Below are 16368 nucleotides of genomic sequence, written 5' to 3' on the forward strand. Positions count from 1 at the left end.
GTGCATTAGTACCTTCCCCAAGAAGATGGGAAAGAATAAGAGGTCAATTTAAGTTGGTCCTCTTCATTGCTTTTTGGTATCTCTACTGAAAAGATGTGGTTTCTGGTGACAATAAAAACAGAATAAAAAGAAATTTGGAATGAAGAAAGGAATGGTCTGATGAGAAGACTTGGTACATAAATGCAGGCTTACAAAAAACACAGTAATTTAAGTAAAAACTAACAAACACTAGTCAATATTGCCTCAGAGTAATACTAAGAAATGTTTTGACTGATTTGGTATGTAAACTGTCTCTAAAGGGAAGAAAAAAAATGTTCTAATAATTAAAATTTTTAAAACCCTATTTGTACCCTTAATAGGGTTAATATTGTTTTAATTATACATGCGTGTGTGCGTGCATGTATGTGTGTGTGCCTGTGTGTGTGTGTGTGCGTGAAGTTGCATCTAAGCCATATGTGTTACAATGAGGTTTAAAAAAATAAAATACTTCTGGACTTCAATTATTTACATATTGGCCCACTACCATATATAATCAACAACTGATTGCAGTTTAACTTTATTATTAATATTAGGACCTTTTTTCTCTCTTCTCTTTCATATCCATCCTAGTATTCAACAGTTGTCCACACTCACACAGCCTGTAAGAAGCTATATTCAAAGAAGCACTGTTATATAAACTTTGGCAAATCTCAGACAAAAAGAAATCACCAACAATAGAAAAACAAGAGGATTCCACTACTAACAGCTCATTCTCAATCTCCACCTCAGAGGCTAATTTCAATTGTAAAGAAAATCCTTACCCTGTCCCACTCTAGCCATTTTTCTAGCATCAGAAGCCAAATGCAGGCCAATCTTTGGGGACTGTTGGGCTGCCCTCACCTGAAAAGGCAAGAAGAAATTGAGCTGCTCAGGGTTTCACAACAGTGTATTTTGACTTCTTCCCTGTGACTCCATTTCTGTCAAATCTGAAAAGACAAGATGATTTCAACAAGTAACGAGCAGCCAAAAGCCTAGAAATTTTTTACTTAAGAACAGCACAGTAGATTTAAGGTTAGGACTCAAAGTACTGCATTAGCAGTAAATTGCTAATCCCTGTCCGACGCCCCCCCCCCGCCCCCACACATGCAATACCCAAGATTTATCTTTTTTTCCTTTCTGCAGTGTGACCTTAGGATCTAAACTTCTGGGGAGTCAGAAGACTTTGGTTTAAAAGTTGGCACTGACATAGTACTAGCCAAATGTTTCACAATTTAGTAAATCTAAGTTTCCTCATTTTAAAAATGCGAAGAACCTACTTTACATGGTTGTTAAGTAAATTCAACAAATATTTATTATGTACTTCTTGTGTACAGGATATTGTACAAGGCAGAAGGGTAGATAAAACATTTAGATAAGACATCATGCCTGCATTTGTAGTATAGATCTTATAGTCTAGGGATCAGACATACATGTAATACAAAATATTATATGGGAAATGCATCAAAGTGGTTCAAAGTGCTGTGTGACAGGAAGAGGGATGGGGATCAGCAAATACTTCATGAAGGTAGAAGGATATGAGTTAGGCTTTTAAAGAATGGGTAGAAATTCAAAAGATGAGGAAGGCTAGGGAGGACATTCCAGGAACAGAGGAAAGCATGAACAACATGAAAGTAGGAGGGAAATGGGTGTATTCTAGAGAGGGAAAGTTTGCCTGAGGCCTAGAGCATATAGAAGGTCATAATATGAGACAATGCTGGGTTATACCTTAGCACCCACCTCATTCTGGTAGGCCTTGAATGTCAACCAAGATGGTAATATTGTACCAAGAGCGAGTGAGACACGCCACAGAGTATAAGTTTTAAATGGAGAATTTATTAGCCGGCTACCATTCGGGGTTCCACCCAAATCAAATGGCCCCAGGTTGGGGTAAAGAAGCAGTTTATATAGAAAATACAGGGTACAGAGGTTAATTATCTCTTGGAACTTACAGGCCAGGTCACAGGGTGGGGAGTGGCACAGGGACAGATCAAGGATTCTGACAGGTTATCATTAAGTGGGATAATTTTATTGACATTCCTTGGTGGAGTCACAGAGCCCCAGGGACATTTGCTAAATGCCAAAAGGTCTGAGTTCATTCTTTATTATGCAAACTGGGATTTTCTCAGGGGTCTCCTTAGCAATAACTGATTTTCCAGTACCACAGTAAGAATTCTAGTTGATGGGCATTAAGAAGCTGCTAAAGATTTCTGAGCAAAGAAGTGACCTAACCAGACCTAGGTTTGGTAATGAGGTTTGGGTTGGAAAGAGGAGTGGGAAGTTAAGTTAATGTGATAGTCCAGGGGAGGTGATGATGAAGTCCTATGCTAGAAGTGATACATGCAAAAGATAATCTGAGGTAAAACTACTGGGACTTGGCAAATGATTTGAAATGAGAAGTGATGGAGAAGATAATAGGAAGGTTTTGCTGGGTGGCTGGTGCTACCATTGGGTTGAGGTGGTCACTCAGGAAGCACCAATAACCAGGGAGTCAGTAACTAAAGTGATTCCAGTAAAATGGAGGATCATCGGGCCTTACAATCTACCCTGCTGCTATGCCCTAGGAACCTGTGGACTTTGCTATCTACCACAGAACTAAATTTATTCCTATAAATGTAATCTTCCCCAATGAGAAATGTGAATTCTGTGAACAGGGGACAACATGATTTTGTGTCTGTACCCCCAATGCTTAGCACAGCTCTTAGCATGTAGCAACCATTTAATAGATGTTCTTTTTCATTTTCATTCTTTAATTTATCCTATGATTGAAAAAAACAACAACCTGGTGAATCTCAGTATTAAGAAGTCAGAGGTGACCTTGGAACAGCAGTTTCAGAAGTGTTCTGGAGGTAAAAGTTCAAATGATCGAGGCTGAGGATACAAAACGTGGTGACAAAGTGAAGGCACCTGGCATCAACAACATTTTTCAAGAAGTTTAGCAGCAAAGGAGAGGAGAATGATGTAACAGATGGAGCAGAGTGGTAAAAAGAACAATTCTTTAGAATTGAAGAGACTCAAGTATGTTTACTGGCAGACAGGAAGGAACCAGTAGGGAGAAAACTGAAGATGCATCAAACAGAGGGAATGGCTGCAGAAGTGAGGTCCCTAGCAAAGGCAGGAGCAGGAGGCAATGGTATGTGTGGAATGTTTTATACCATTTTATATCATTTTTAATTTCAACTAGACCTGAATTAATGAGTAACTGGAAGAAGATCCAGGACCTGGGCTTCTTTGTTCTCTATAAAAGTTTGCTCAGGAAAAATCCTTACCTCTGTCAACAAGGCCAGATTAGACCGACCTAAGGACATTTTTACCCCTGTTAGCCATTAAAGGATGAGACCCTAACCCCAAGAGAGACTACCTCAATATTAATTGACATTTGTCAAAATTCTTTACAGCCCTACTCCATTAAGGAAAATCCTCTTCTTGTATCATGGTTAAACATACATGGGGGTCATAAATGTGAGATAATACAGGCTTGCTAGGTCTGCTAAAATAATGTAGATACGTTTTCCCATTCCTTTGTTCAGACAGCCAGAGTTTATGCTCTGACTCCTTGTATGTACAAGTAAGCTAGCTTAGCTATGCTTTAAGGGAAAATAATAAACAACATGGATTTTTCTATCACCTATCTCTGTTGTTTCCTTCAACCAAATTTTCAGGTTTAACAGTTATGGTGCTGTGAACTTCGGTTGGAAATGATGGAAATGGGACAATGCAACCCAACCTTGCCAATGCTTTTGGGTGCCACAGGATTAATTTTTCCTGGAATTTTGGCCTTGACAAGGTGGGGGTAAGTTGTCTCTCTTCCCAGCTTCCTAAAAGGACTCCCACAAAATTGGTTGAAGTCTGAAATTCCCTTTAAGCTAGCTCTGGAGGCAGGGATCAAATCTGTGGTCAAATGCACAAAGATCCCCTGGAAAAACTGATTGATCTAGAAAATTAGCTATGGATCAGTCAAAAACTAGAATTAGAAGTCCAACCATTCCTCCACTCCCTCCACCCTATTCCTCACCCCCTCCCTCCCTTCCTTTCCTTGGAGGCCCGGATCCAGGTGAGAAAACCTGCATTTTGCTGTTACTCCCTCCCCCTCTGCCTCCCAGGAAAGGCTCTGATCCTGAGGAAGGTAATTCTGTTCTGCTACCGTTGCCTTCTCTCTTCCCTCCCCCTTTATTCCCCCTTCCCTTAAGGGCTCTGTTTTTTGCCTTCTGCCCTATTCCTACTTCCTTCCCTTAAAGGCTCTGATTATGGGGAGGATAAATGCATTTTATCCTTACTCCTAGCCTTCCCTTACCTGCCCTAGTTCTCCTTCATCTCCCCTTTCCCCCTTCCTAAGGGATAGGATATGGAGAGTCAGAAAAATCAGGAACGCCAAGGCTTCCCCAAAGACCATAGGGGTACTAATAGCTAACTCATGAAAGCTTCTAATTTTCTGTTGTTTAAACTCTGAGCTCAGTCTGTATTTGTTCTGTACCTGTTTTGTTAATTGTATGTTAATTGTCTGTGTGAGAGCGTGTGCTCTATGTCTGTACTGTGTAAAATCTGAAACGCAGGTAGCCAGAGAATTCTAAGGCTGCAGTTAGGGAAACAGAGACTCTTTTTTCTTTTTCAATGTCTGGTCTGGCCAACTGGACTTGGAGAAAAAAATAGAGCTGAAACTTTTGAGCACATTCTGGGATTGATTAATCATTAAAAGTTTGGAAACTGACTAGTTGGATTTTGGGAAAGAACTCCTGAGACTGTAAAATCCTTCCAGGAGCTCATTCTTGCTGAAACACCTCCTCCCAATGCTGGTCACTTATCATTCCCCACTCCCTCCCCAGAGTTAAGAGGGAATCTTTTCCCTTAGATTTAAGTGCAAAAAGTTTTTAAGGAGTGAGCAAGAAAGGCAAAGTTTACTTGAGTTACAATCATTGAGATCTTTCACCATTGTTGTCCTGTCTCTGACCGAGCCAGGGCTGCAGTAAAAGTTTGAGCAGCTAAAACGAACTCCTTTCCTCCCAGATCAGATTAGGAGAAGATAATGCAGGAGAACTGTAGGGAAAACTCAAATCACCCATCCCCACCTGGCAAAAGGAGGAGAAGGACAGAAATTCACAGACTGACAGTCAGTCCTGTGCCCCTGGGTACCTTTGTAGCCCATCCTTTTGGGCAAAGCTTGGAAATGTCACCCAGGTTCTATACATTCTGCCCACTTTCTGCCCAAAACCGCTTTAGGCTCAGTAACTTCTGCAGTTGTGGGGGAAGGGAAAGGTAGATGGATTTGGACTTTCTGCCTCCCAGAATTGTCACCACTGGGATACCAGTTTCTGCTCTAGGTAACTTCACACTTCTTGTTCCAATTGCAAAACTGTATTTTAATCTCTGTTTGACCTGTTTCCTGATTTGTAAAGGGAAAATAATAATGATGGTTGTTATGGGATCAAAATGATAATGATTTTAAAATGCTTAACATAAAGTCTGGTATATGTTAGATACAACATTATTATTATCTCTCTCTGATTTAATGTAATTGTTAACTTCTGAAGTGGTTTTTAAATACCAAAACTAATAAGCTGAATAATTTCTATATGTGGTAATCTGGAAATGCAATTGATGTCATCTGAAAATTATTGTTTCTGTATTTCTAAAATTGCATTGTATTTCTAAAATTCTCTTAGATTGTGAAATTTGAGAAGACAATTGTGTGGTAAGAAATGATATTATAGCAATTTTAATCTGATTTTGATATATGTGAATTGGGTTTTTAAAAGGGATGTAATGAAATTTGGAACTGTTGTATTTGGTTATAACAAGAAATAATTGATAATACTGATATCTAACCATGAGAACAGACTTTCTATGTGAAAAGGTTTTCTATTATGAGAATATATCTGGTGATTTAAAGTTATAGTTTCAAAAGATGAGATGAAAGATTCTCTGTGCATGGAGATTTAGAAATGTGTTCACCTAAATGATAAATGGGTTGTTTCAAGTTTTAAAATGCATAATTATGTTTAGGGCATTGTTACATTTCTAAATTGTGTAATTTGGTAAACAGATATATCAGCAATGTTGAAAAAAAATGTGGTTTTATAGACAATAATCTTTTCTTTTAAAGTGCTAAGAATATTGGGCCTTAGAAATTAAAATGTTACCACTAGTGGTAAACTTTGTTATTGTGATAAGGTAAATTTAATTGGGTATGAAATTTATAGAAACTAAGTGTCCCCCCATTACAACACTTTTTGACTAAGGAACTTTGTAATATCCAGGAATTCTGTGCAATATTTGAGAATGAGGACATTTGGCACCAACTTAGTTAATGAATTCCAGTGTTTAAGGGTTAATTTGCTTTAAGGAAAAAGAAGGAGATGTCTATCATTTTAAAACCTTCTAATAATTGTCTTCAGGGAAATTTAGTGAGTATTCCTTTTAATATCAGGATAAATTTTAAACTGTTTTTAAGAAAGGGAAATAATTCTAGAAATGTTTTGGAAAATGTTTTTGTGATTTTAAGCAAGAGTTAGAGCTTATCAATGTGTATAAGTTTTGATTCCTAAAGTGTCCCTTTCCTCCAGAATGAGTAAACAGGGGACATAAATACATCATCCTGTGAGGATGGTCATTAACCTCTTTGCTTTGTTTAAGCTGGAATGGACTCCAGTACAGACACTTATGTCAGTAAAAATCACTAATTTATGATCTATCTTATCTTATGGTTGAAATGCAAAGGAAGACTGAATAATGGGTTTGAAAGGTTTGGAAAGGTAAATAAAGGTTTGCTTGGAAATACAAAAGGTAGATTAAAAAGTCTGGGGACAAATGGGAGTTAGATAAGACTCTCCTGTCCCAAAGGAATACTAGTTTCAAATGGTTTAAGTGGAGAGTGTGAGAAAGTATTCTGGAAGGCCAAAAAGTTATATAGCTTGATTTGATAATTACTAGCTCAATAAAATTTGGGACAGTCCTATCTGAAGGATATTTATTTGCTATTTGAGATTTTATGGGACCACAATTTAATATTGTTTTAAGCTCTGATTACAGGAATAGGTCACATGAAGCCAGTATTAGAATGGCAGGCATTACAGGCTGAGAACTTTAAAGGTGGATATCTGTGCCTGGGTAAAAGTTTGAAGACAACCTTGGACACAGCCTAGGTAGGATCTTCCTGACTCTATTTCCCAATTCTGCTATTTCCTTTCTGAAAAGGAAAATCCCCACCTGATTACTCCTAAGTCCTGCTTTCACCACCTAGTGACTATATGATTGGCTATCAGATATGACTCATGCCTGGAATCAAACAGAGCTAAGGAAGTTCTTTCCTTCTGTTAAGATATGTGACATTGTCCCTCTTTTCTTTCATAGAAAATTTATATTATCAAGAAGTTTTGTAAGCACAATGCTAAATCTGTTAGGTAACAGATGAATATTGGAATATCTCTGAGTTATTATAATAGGATGCAGGAATGAATAGCTTACAATTTTAACTTATGTTCATGACCGAATAAAGATTAAAAGAATATAGAGATAACATCCTCCAAAAGGAGGAAATAATTAGACAAAGTAATAAAGCAAAGATGTAATGTGATAGTTGTCTAATTAAAAAAAGGGATAGCAAATTTTCAGGAAAAGGCAATAGGATCAGATTGATTCCTCTAAGAATTATATACAGATGTGTATGATTGGCTCCAAAATTTATCAATCATGGAAATTCAAGCTAATAAGTGTGTGTTGATAAGATCTTAAATTAAGATTTTTGCACAAGAAAATTGTATAAGATAGTGGTACAGCTGAAATTATATCTCCTTTGTAAAGTATCTGTCTGATAATTTTAAAAGGAAGATGAGTTCAATTTGTGGTTGGACCTTCATATTTTAAAGGATTCTTATACCAGGTATGAAATTTAGGTAAGGTTAGAAACAGTATATGATATATGAACTGAAATACTCTAAAGTTAAAAAAAGGAGAACCAAATTTAAATGATTGTACTAAGTTATATTAAGTAAGAATTGTCTGAGAATGTCTAGATCTGAACCAGAGAAGCAGAAATCTCTTTTACTATCTAGGAACTAGATAACTACAATCGGGCATCTGAAAAAAAAAGGTGCTGCTTTAAATGGACATTGGAAATAGGCAACTGGGATTTAAAGTTGTTTTGTACACAAATTGTGCAATTAAGTGCCGAAATTAAATCAGAAACATTTTTGGCTTTGTTAAGAATGGTTTGTGGATTATTTTGTAAATGCCATCAAAGAGACATGGCATGACTAAAAGTTTATGATGATATATGTACTGTGCTACTGGGATATGAGGAATTTAATATTAGTCAACATTGTTAATAATGATTGCATTACTTTGTATGGTTCACGTTTAAGTTTTCTTGGTTATCTGATGTGTAAATGTAAAACATGTGACATGCAAATTTCCCCCTCTCAATACCAGTCTATTGTGAACCATCTGAGTGGTTTGGTTTGTACCTGACTTACTGTAAATGTGTAGTTTTGTGAATTATGAGAAAAAAACTTTATTGTAATTATTTAAACTCAGCCCTGTGTGGCTGGGATACTGAACCATTTATTGTATTTGTTTGAACTTAGCCCTGCATGGCTGGGACCTATGTGTAACCAGAATGGACTTTGTTTTCTTTGAATGACTCAGCTTACCTCATTGAGCTTCCCTGGACACTGGGGCTTGCTGTTCCGGGGCAGGAAGCCCAGCGACCATGCCAGGAATCAGAGAACTTCCTGTGTGATGAGTCATGGGGCTGGCTGAGGGGAAGTGTGTTAACCTGGTCTACACTAGGGGGAGGGGCCAAGTCAAGAACCAATCGGCCCTGGTCGTTCAGGCAGTGCTTGATGATGTCAAAAACTCTATGAGAGGGGAGAGGACAGCTTGAAGATCCTCTCTTCCTTTTCTGGTTGGAGCCAGAGACCTCTACAGCTGAAGCTGAGCTGCCGGTAGCAGAGCTGACTAGAGGCTAGTGGGTAATCTTCTTACCGTAGAGGGGAAGAATGTATACGATTTTGCCTTATACCATCTCGCTTTTCTGTGGCCTCCTGGTTACCCTTGTGAGGCGGACTTATTGGGCCTGGAAGCTTTTGATGAAAGTATCAAAATGGGGACGCTGGTTTGTGGGCTTGTTACTGTGGAGTGTAAATACATGTTTTGGTTCTCCTGCCTTCTGCCTAGAGAATTCCTTATATCCTGTGGTTCTGGACCTTTTAGGCACATATGATATTCTCTTTGAAATCATAAATTCTGCCTTCCTAATATACTATGTTGTGCTATTTTTCTCTCAATTATCAAATCATGTGTGTTCTGGGAGCTCCTGTCAGATCTGACTACTTCTACAGCTGCCAACTTGTGGATATGGACTCCTTGATCCTTCTATCACATCTGAGGATTGGCCCTGCTCCCAAGTGGATATCTGAGCCCATAGGACACCATGCCCTCCGGTTTCAAAGAGCCTGAAGGGGACAGCATCAGACGCAGGCAGCCCCTCCTGAGACTCTGGACCAGAACCTGTACAAAAGACTGCTCCCTTTCTGAGTCCCTTGCATTCCCAAGACTGTTTACCTGTACTTTTGGTGTCTTTGGCTTATTGCCCCTTGCAACTTGCTCTCTCTGCTTGTTTACAATTAGTTTACAACTACTGTCCATCTCTGGGGATGTTCAACCACAGAAAGAGAAAAAAAACCTGAATCCACCTAGATAAGGATTTTTAGAACTTTACCCCTGAGTAAGATAGCAGTTTTTCCATACCTTAATTGGTCTTCAGGCAAAACTTCCAGTTTGCCTTTGACCAAAAGGAGGAAATGGGGAATGTTTTATACCATTTTATATCATTTTTAATTTCAACTAGACCCAGAGCCTGAATTAATGAGTAACTGGAAGAAGATCCAGGACGTGGGCTTCTTTGTTCTCTATAAAAGTTTGCTCAGGAAATACCCTTACCTCTGTCAACAAGGCCAGATTAGACTGACTAAGGACATTCTTACCCCTGTTAACCATTAAAGGATGAGACCCTAACCCCAAGAGAGAGTACCTTGCTTAATATTAGCTGACCTTTGTCAACATTTTTTACAACCCTATTCCATTAAGGAAAATCCTCTTCTTGTATCATGGTTAAACATACATGGGGGTCATAAATGTGAGGTAATACAGGCTTGCTAGGTCTGCTAAAGTAACATATATGTTTTCTCGTTCCTTTGTTCAGACAGCCAGAGTTTATGCTCTGATTCCTTGTAGGTACTGTGGTACTGGAAAATCAGTTACTGTTAGGAACCCCTGAGAAAACCCCTAGCTACTGACAAGTACCCCCAGAAAGAATGTACTCAGATCTCTTCAGCATTTAGCAGATATCCCTGGGGTCCTGTGACTCCTCCAAGGAATGTCAATAGATAGGACCATCCCACTGAAGACTAACCTGGCAGACCCTTTCTGTCTAGCAGATATCCCTGGGGCTCCGTGACTCCACCAAGGAATGTCAAAAAGATTATCCCACTTAACGATAACCTGTCAGAATCTTTTGATCAGTCAGGACCTTTGTTCCTGTTCTTCGGGATCACCTCCCACCCTGCGACCTGACCTGTAGCTTCCAGGAGATAATTAACCACTGTACCCCGTATGTCCTATATAAGTCACACCTTCACCCCAACACGGGGCCATTTGATCTGGGTAGCAAAAAAAACCCCAGTGGCTGCCAGCTAATAAATTCTCCATTTAAAACTTACACTCTGTGGCATGTCTCACTCGCTTCTGGTACAACAGTACATGTAAGCTAGCTTAGCTATGCTTTAAGGGAAAATAATAAACAACATGGATTTTTCTATCACCTAGCTCTGTTGTTTCCTTCAACCAAATTTTCAGGTTTAACAGATGGAGTAGGAGGATTAACAAAATCTCCCCTTCTGAGATCAGAGGAAAGGAAGAGATGGTAGGTGACAATGCTGATTAGTTCTGAGGAATGAGGGAGGGCTGAGTGATAAGAAGATGGCCTGGATCTTCTTGGTGAAGGCTAAACCTTTCTCTCTTTTGCTGATGAAAGCATTCAGCTGCACCCCACAAGTTATAATATGTTGTCTCCTTATTGTCATTAGGTCAGATCCATCTGCTGTGAGAGAGTAGTGTATGATTCTGTCCTTGAAGAAAGGTGAAAAGCTTTGTTAACAGTCATTGAGTAGAATGAGCTTGGAAGTCAATAATAGAATAGAAGGAATTGAAAGCAGTGATGAATTGTGTGAAGAGGTTATTAGACAGGTCCTTCACCATGTATACCAGAGTCTTCAGGGATGATGACAAAGGATGGCATATAAAAGATGAACCATCAACTTTAGCAAAATAACTGAAGAAGTTAGCAATGACCTTGCTGTTGTTGTTCAGTTATATCCAATTCTTTGTGACCCTGTTTAGGGTTTCCTTGGGAAAGACACAAAGATACCAGAGTGGTTTGACATTTCCTTTTCCAGCTCATTTTACAGATGAGGAAACTGAGGCAAATGGGGTTAAGTGACTTTCCCAGGGTCACACAGCTACTAAGTATCTGAAGCCAGATTTGAACTCAGGAAGATGTCTCCCTGACTGTAGGCCTTACACTTCCCAAGGTGCCACCTAGCAAAGACCTAGAGATCAGTAAAGGAAAGCAATAAGAATGAGGATGGGCAGGTATAAATGGACTGCATAGGCTTCTAAAGGGAAAAAGGGAGGGAACATAGGGAGAGAAAATACCCTGAGGCAATGAGGAACAAAGAATGTGGCCTCCAAAGGGATACGGTTTCAAAGAATACAGTGATTTTAGGGACAGTCCAGGCTGAATTTAAGGGAGAAGGGGGAGAAGTGTTATTTTAAAATTTTGAGGAAGTAGGGGAGTTTGTTGAGAATGGTGAGGTCTAAGCTGTGTTTGAACCGGAGGTCAAGAAACTAAGATGATCAAGTTAGTAGAATGGATAGATAAGGGAAGAATTTAGGATAAAGAAGACTTGAATCTGTTTGTAGGTACTTAGGAAAGAACCATTAGAGGTGGTTTGCTATAGAAATCTCTACAAGAAATTAAGTTTGCTAAGTAGAGCTGTGGTAAATAAAAGTGCTTGGAGCACCTATTAAATTCAAACTATTCTGGTTACCCTATAGGTATAGGAGTACTGAACTAATGGCCCTTTTAATCTTCCCTTTCACCTGCAAATGCCCAAGGCTAGTCTAAAGTGAGGTGCAAATATTCCTAGCATCTAGCCCAGTGTTTCCAACAGTAGGAAGGTAATGCTTGTTGAACTGAAATTGATTTTTGCTTCCTTAAATCATGAATTTATTTTGAGGTATATATTGTTTCTTCAGCTCATTTTCCTCCTTTTCTTCTTTGCATAAAAAGAAAAAGATATGGGAGTCTGGCTTTTTTTTTCTTTTGGTAACTGGCAACCCAAATCTGACAGCCACAGCCTAGAACAAAAACTGTAAGAAAAGCACTTATCTAAAACCTGAGGAAGAAAGAAAGCTGTTAAGTTTTGCCTCTCTACTAAGCTGAGGTGCATAAGGTGGAATATAAAAAACAAAAGATTGAATAATATATCCAGCATCTTTAGCAACAGCTGTTATTAGCAGGAACAATATTATGAATACAAGATGGATTTCTCTTTCATTATTTTGTTTAAGCTGCAACAAAATCTTCACCCACATATCGAGACATGATTTGTATTTGTGAAGGAATGAAAGAAAATACAGTCTAGAGATGTTGTGTTGTTATACCGAGACCTTGTAGGAACGTCTTCCTCTGGCAGGGCAAAGGTGAAAGTGGGGGATGGCATGGAAAAAGAGATAGTAGCCCTGAGCTTATGAAGAAGGTCTCTTCCAAGAAGTGGGTATGGGCAGTCGGGCATGACAAGGAAAGAATGGGTTACAGTTCCCTTGCCAATGTTGACCACTCTTTCGGTGGTCCAAGAGAAAAAGGCGACTTGTGCAGTAGCACCCTGGACAGACATAGATCTGGCTGATAAGGGGCCTAATGGGGTCTTGAGCACAGAATTGGCAGCCCATAAATCAACCAGAAAGTTGACTGGATGTCCCCCAACTAAAAGCTGAACCCAGGGTTCCCTAGAACCAGTGGGAGTGGAACCCGTGCACCCCTAGGCTTGATCGGTCATGACCAGCACTGAGGGTGAATGAGTCTTCCTTCAGGGACATTCATTCTTCCAATGGCCAATCCCCTTACAGTAAGCACACTGGTCCTTACTAAGGTGGCTGCGAGGAGGGGGCTGATGCCCCCTTTTCCCATTCCCGTCCAGCGACTGGAGGGCTGCAACCACAACTTTAGCACAACGCTTACTAGTCACATCTTCAGGGGTGTCCCTATTATAATAAACCTTCTGAGCTATTTCCACTAACTGAGATATGACCAACCCTTCAAAACCTTCCTGTTTCTGGAGCTTTTTTTGGATGTCAGGAGCTGATTGGGTGGCAAATGCAACATTAATAGCCCTTCTATTTTCCGGAGCCTCCGGGTCAATGGGGCTGTAGGTCCGGTAAGCCTCATATAACCTTTCCAAAAAAGCTCCAGGAGTCTCATCGAGTCCTTGTCTAATTTCAGAGATTTTAGTAAGGTTTGTGGGCCTCCTCGCAGCTGATTTCATGCCCTGAAGCAAATACTTATGGTAATTGCTAAGGGCGTTGAGGTCCCGACTAGCTGGGTCCCAGGCAGGGCGGGTAGAGGGAAAAGCTTTGTCGACCTTATTCTGGTGGTCCTCAGGGCGACCCCCAGTAGCTCCCAGTACAGCCTTTTTTGCCTCCTGTTTTATCTTATCCCTCTCTTCTGTAGTAAACAAGGCAGTAAGAAGTTGCTGACGATCGTCCCAGGTGGGGCGATGAGTCTGAAAAACAGACTCGAGCAGGCTAATAAGAGCCTGGGGTTTTTCAGAGAAGGGTGGGTTCCGAGTTTTCCAAGTGTAAATGTCACTTGATGTAAAAGGGACATATATCAAGGAAGATGTCCTTCCTGGCCCGAGAGTCTGTCTAAGAGGCAGAATGGGGGTTGGATCTGGAAGTTTAGTAGAAGGATGAGTAAAAGAGGGGGCCAAGGCATAGGGAACGCCTCCGCGGGTGCAGAATGGAGACAGAGTGGGGAGCGGGTCTGGGGCTGAAGTGTCAGAGTACCTGGAGGACTCCGTACTTTTGGGAAGGGGAGGGTATAGTCCCTTTCTCAGGGGGCGGTCGGGGTCTGTGGAAGACGAGGAGGGAGGGCAATAAGGTGGAGGGCTGGAGGGCGAATCCTCTGCCGAGATTTGGGAAGCAGGAGGGGGATCAGAGGTACAGGCTAAAGTAAACTCTGTATCTTCCAGAGGCACCTGGAGGACGGGAGCCTCAGGATGTTTCTTGTCCCCCTTTGGAGTTAGGGGTCGAGCAACCAATATTCGAATACCATTTTGAAAGGTACAGGTTTTCAACCAGGGAGGGGGAAACGTAACTAATTGCAACCACACATCAATATAAGGATACTGATCCGGGTGTCCTGGATCCCCTGTTATTACCCGGTGCACTGCTCCCACAACCTCTTTATCTAGTGTTCCCTCTGGGGGCCATCCTACACCGAAGGTTGGCCACTCACGCCGACACAAAGTTGACAATTTTCTCTTGGTGACTTTAACACCATATCCTGAGTGAACAAAAGCATCAAAATGGGATAACATACAATCTAATGGAGTCTGGGGTTTAGAGGCTGATTTTCCCATCTTAATTCACTAAGACAAAAGACAGGAAGACCAGACAGCAGACAGGCAGGGATAGAGATAAACACAAGAACCAGATCCTGTATTTACGGATGAGCAGAGGTTTTCAGCCTAAAGGCATTCACTGAGAGGAGGTGTTTCAGTAAGAGTGAGCTCCTGGAGTGAAGTTACAGTTTCAGGAGTTCTCTCACTTACTCTCTCTCACACACACTCTTTTCCCAAAAGCCACAAAGCTGCCAATGTGACATTCCTGAAGAACAGAACCATATCTCTCCCCTTTGGATAAATTCCAGTGCACAACTGTGGTGAACTATCTCCTCTGTTTGGCATTTAAAGCCATTACCACCCACCTTTCCAGGCTTATTATTACTTCTCTTCATGTACTGGTCCAGAGAAATTGACTTTCCTGGTGTTCCTCTCGTGTATCTCTCATCTCCCATCATCTTCTTTCTGCATGGACCATTCCTCATGCCTGCTCCACTTACCATTTACATTTACTGGTGTGTTTGCTTCTCTTTTTCCTTCCTTTCCTTTGCATGGGGTGGCCCCTCCTCACCCCACAACTCATGGAATCATTAGTTTCTTCAAGTACAGGTGAGGTTACACTCCCTACATGAGGCTGTAGCCAGAATGGCCTTTGTTTTCTTTGAATGACTCAGCTTACCTCATTGAGCCTCTGGACACTGTGGCTTGCTCTTCCGGGGCAGGAAGCCAAAAGAGCATTCCAGGAAGCAGACAACTTCCTGTGTGATGAGTCATGGGGCTGGCTGAGGGGAGGTGTTAACGGCTACGCTAGGGGGAGGGGCCAAGTCAAGAACCAATCGGCCCTGGTCGTTCAGGCGGTGCTTGATGATGTCAAAAACTCTATAAGAGGGGAGAGGACAGCTTGAAGATCCTCTTTTCCTTTTCCGGTTGGAGCCAGAGACAGTTACAGCGACAGTTACAGCGACAGTTACAGCGACAGTTACAGCGACAGTTACAGCTACAGTTACAGCCACAGCCACAGCTGAAGCAGGAGCTGCCAGTAGCAGAGCTGACCTACGGGAGGAAGCTGAACAAAGACTTCAGTCCAGTGGGTAATCTTATTACCATAGAGGGGGAAACATGATTTTGCTTTACGCAATCATGCTTCTCTGTAGCCTCCTGGTTACTCTTTCAAGGCGTACTTATTGGGCCTGGAAGCTTTTGATCAATATATCAAAATGGGGTTGCTGGTTCATGGGTTGGTTACTGTGGAGCCTAAATAAATGTTTTGATTCTTCTGCCTTCTACTTTGAGAGTTTCTTATATCCGGCGGTTCCGAACGTTTCAGACATGTTTATGATCCTCTTTGAGATTATAAACTCTGCCCTCCTAATACATTTGGCGACCAGGATGGGATCGCTAGGTATAAGATCTCTATTTAGAAGCAGAACAATTCCAGAGGAAGAGATGAATATCCCAGGATGGGAGGATCCATTTTATTCCTCCCTAGCAAAAGAATTGGCTAAAAAAGCTGGACCCTGTGAAAACTGGGAACCAAGGCTACGGAGAGGAGATCCTAGGGATTTGGAAAAGTGTTTACGAGAAGTTGGGATTCAGTCAGGGGCATCACTATCTAGGCAAAGCTGGATAGTGTTATCAGCCTACCGGCTAGTATACGAAAGATTGAGATTAAGTG

General features: G+C 40.9%; 1 pseudogene; it reads right to left on the bottom strand.

Annotated features, from left to right (window-relative positions):
• The window catches only part of LOC118851351, a 62598-nt pseudogene extending 47420 nt beyond the window's left edge, over window positions 1-15178 (bottom strand).
• Between the last annotated feature and the right edge of the window lie 1190 nt (window positions 15179-16368).

Source organism: Trichosurus vulpecula, chromosome 5 (assembly GCF_011100635.1).
Source record: "Trichosurus vulpecula isolate mTriVul1 chromosome 5, mTriVul1.pri, whole genome shotgun sequence".
Taxonomy (NCBI): domain Eukaryota; kingdom Metazoa; phylum Chordata; class Mammalia; order Diprotodontia; family Phalangeridae; genus Trichosurus; species Trichosurus vulpecula.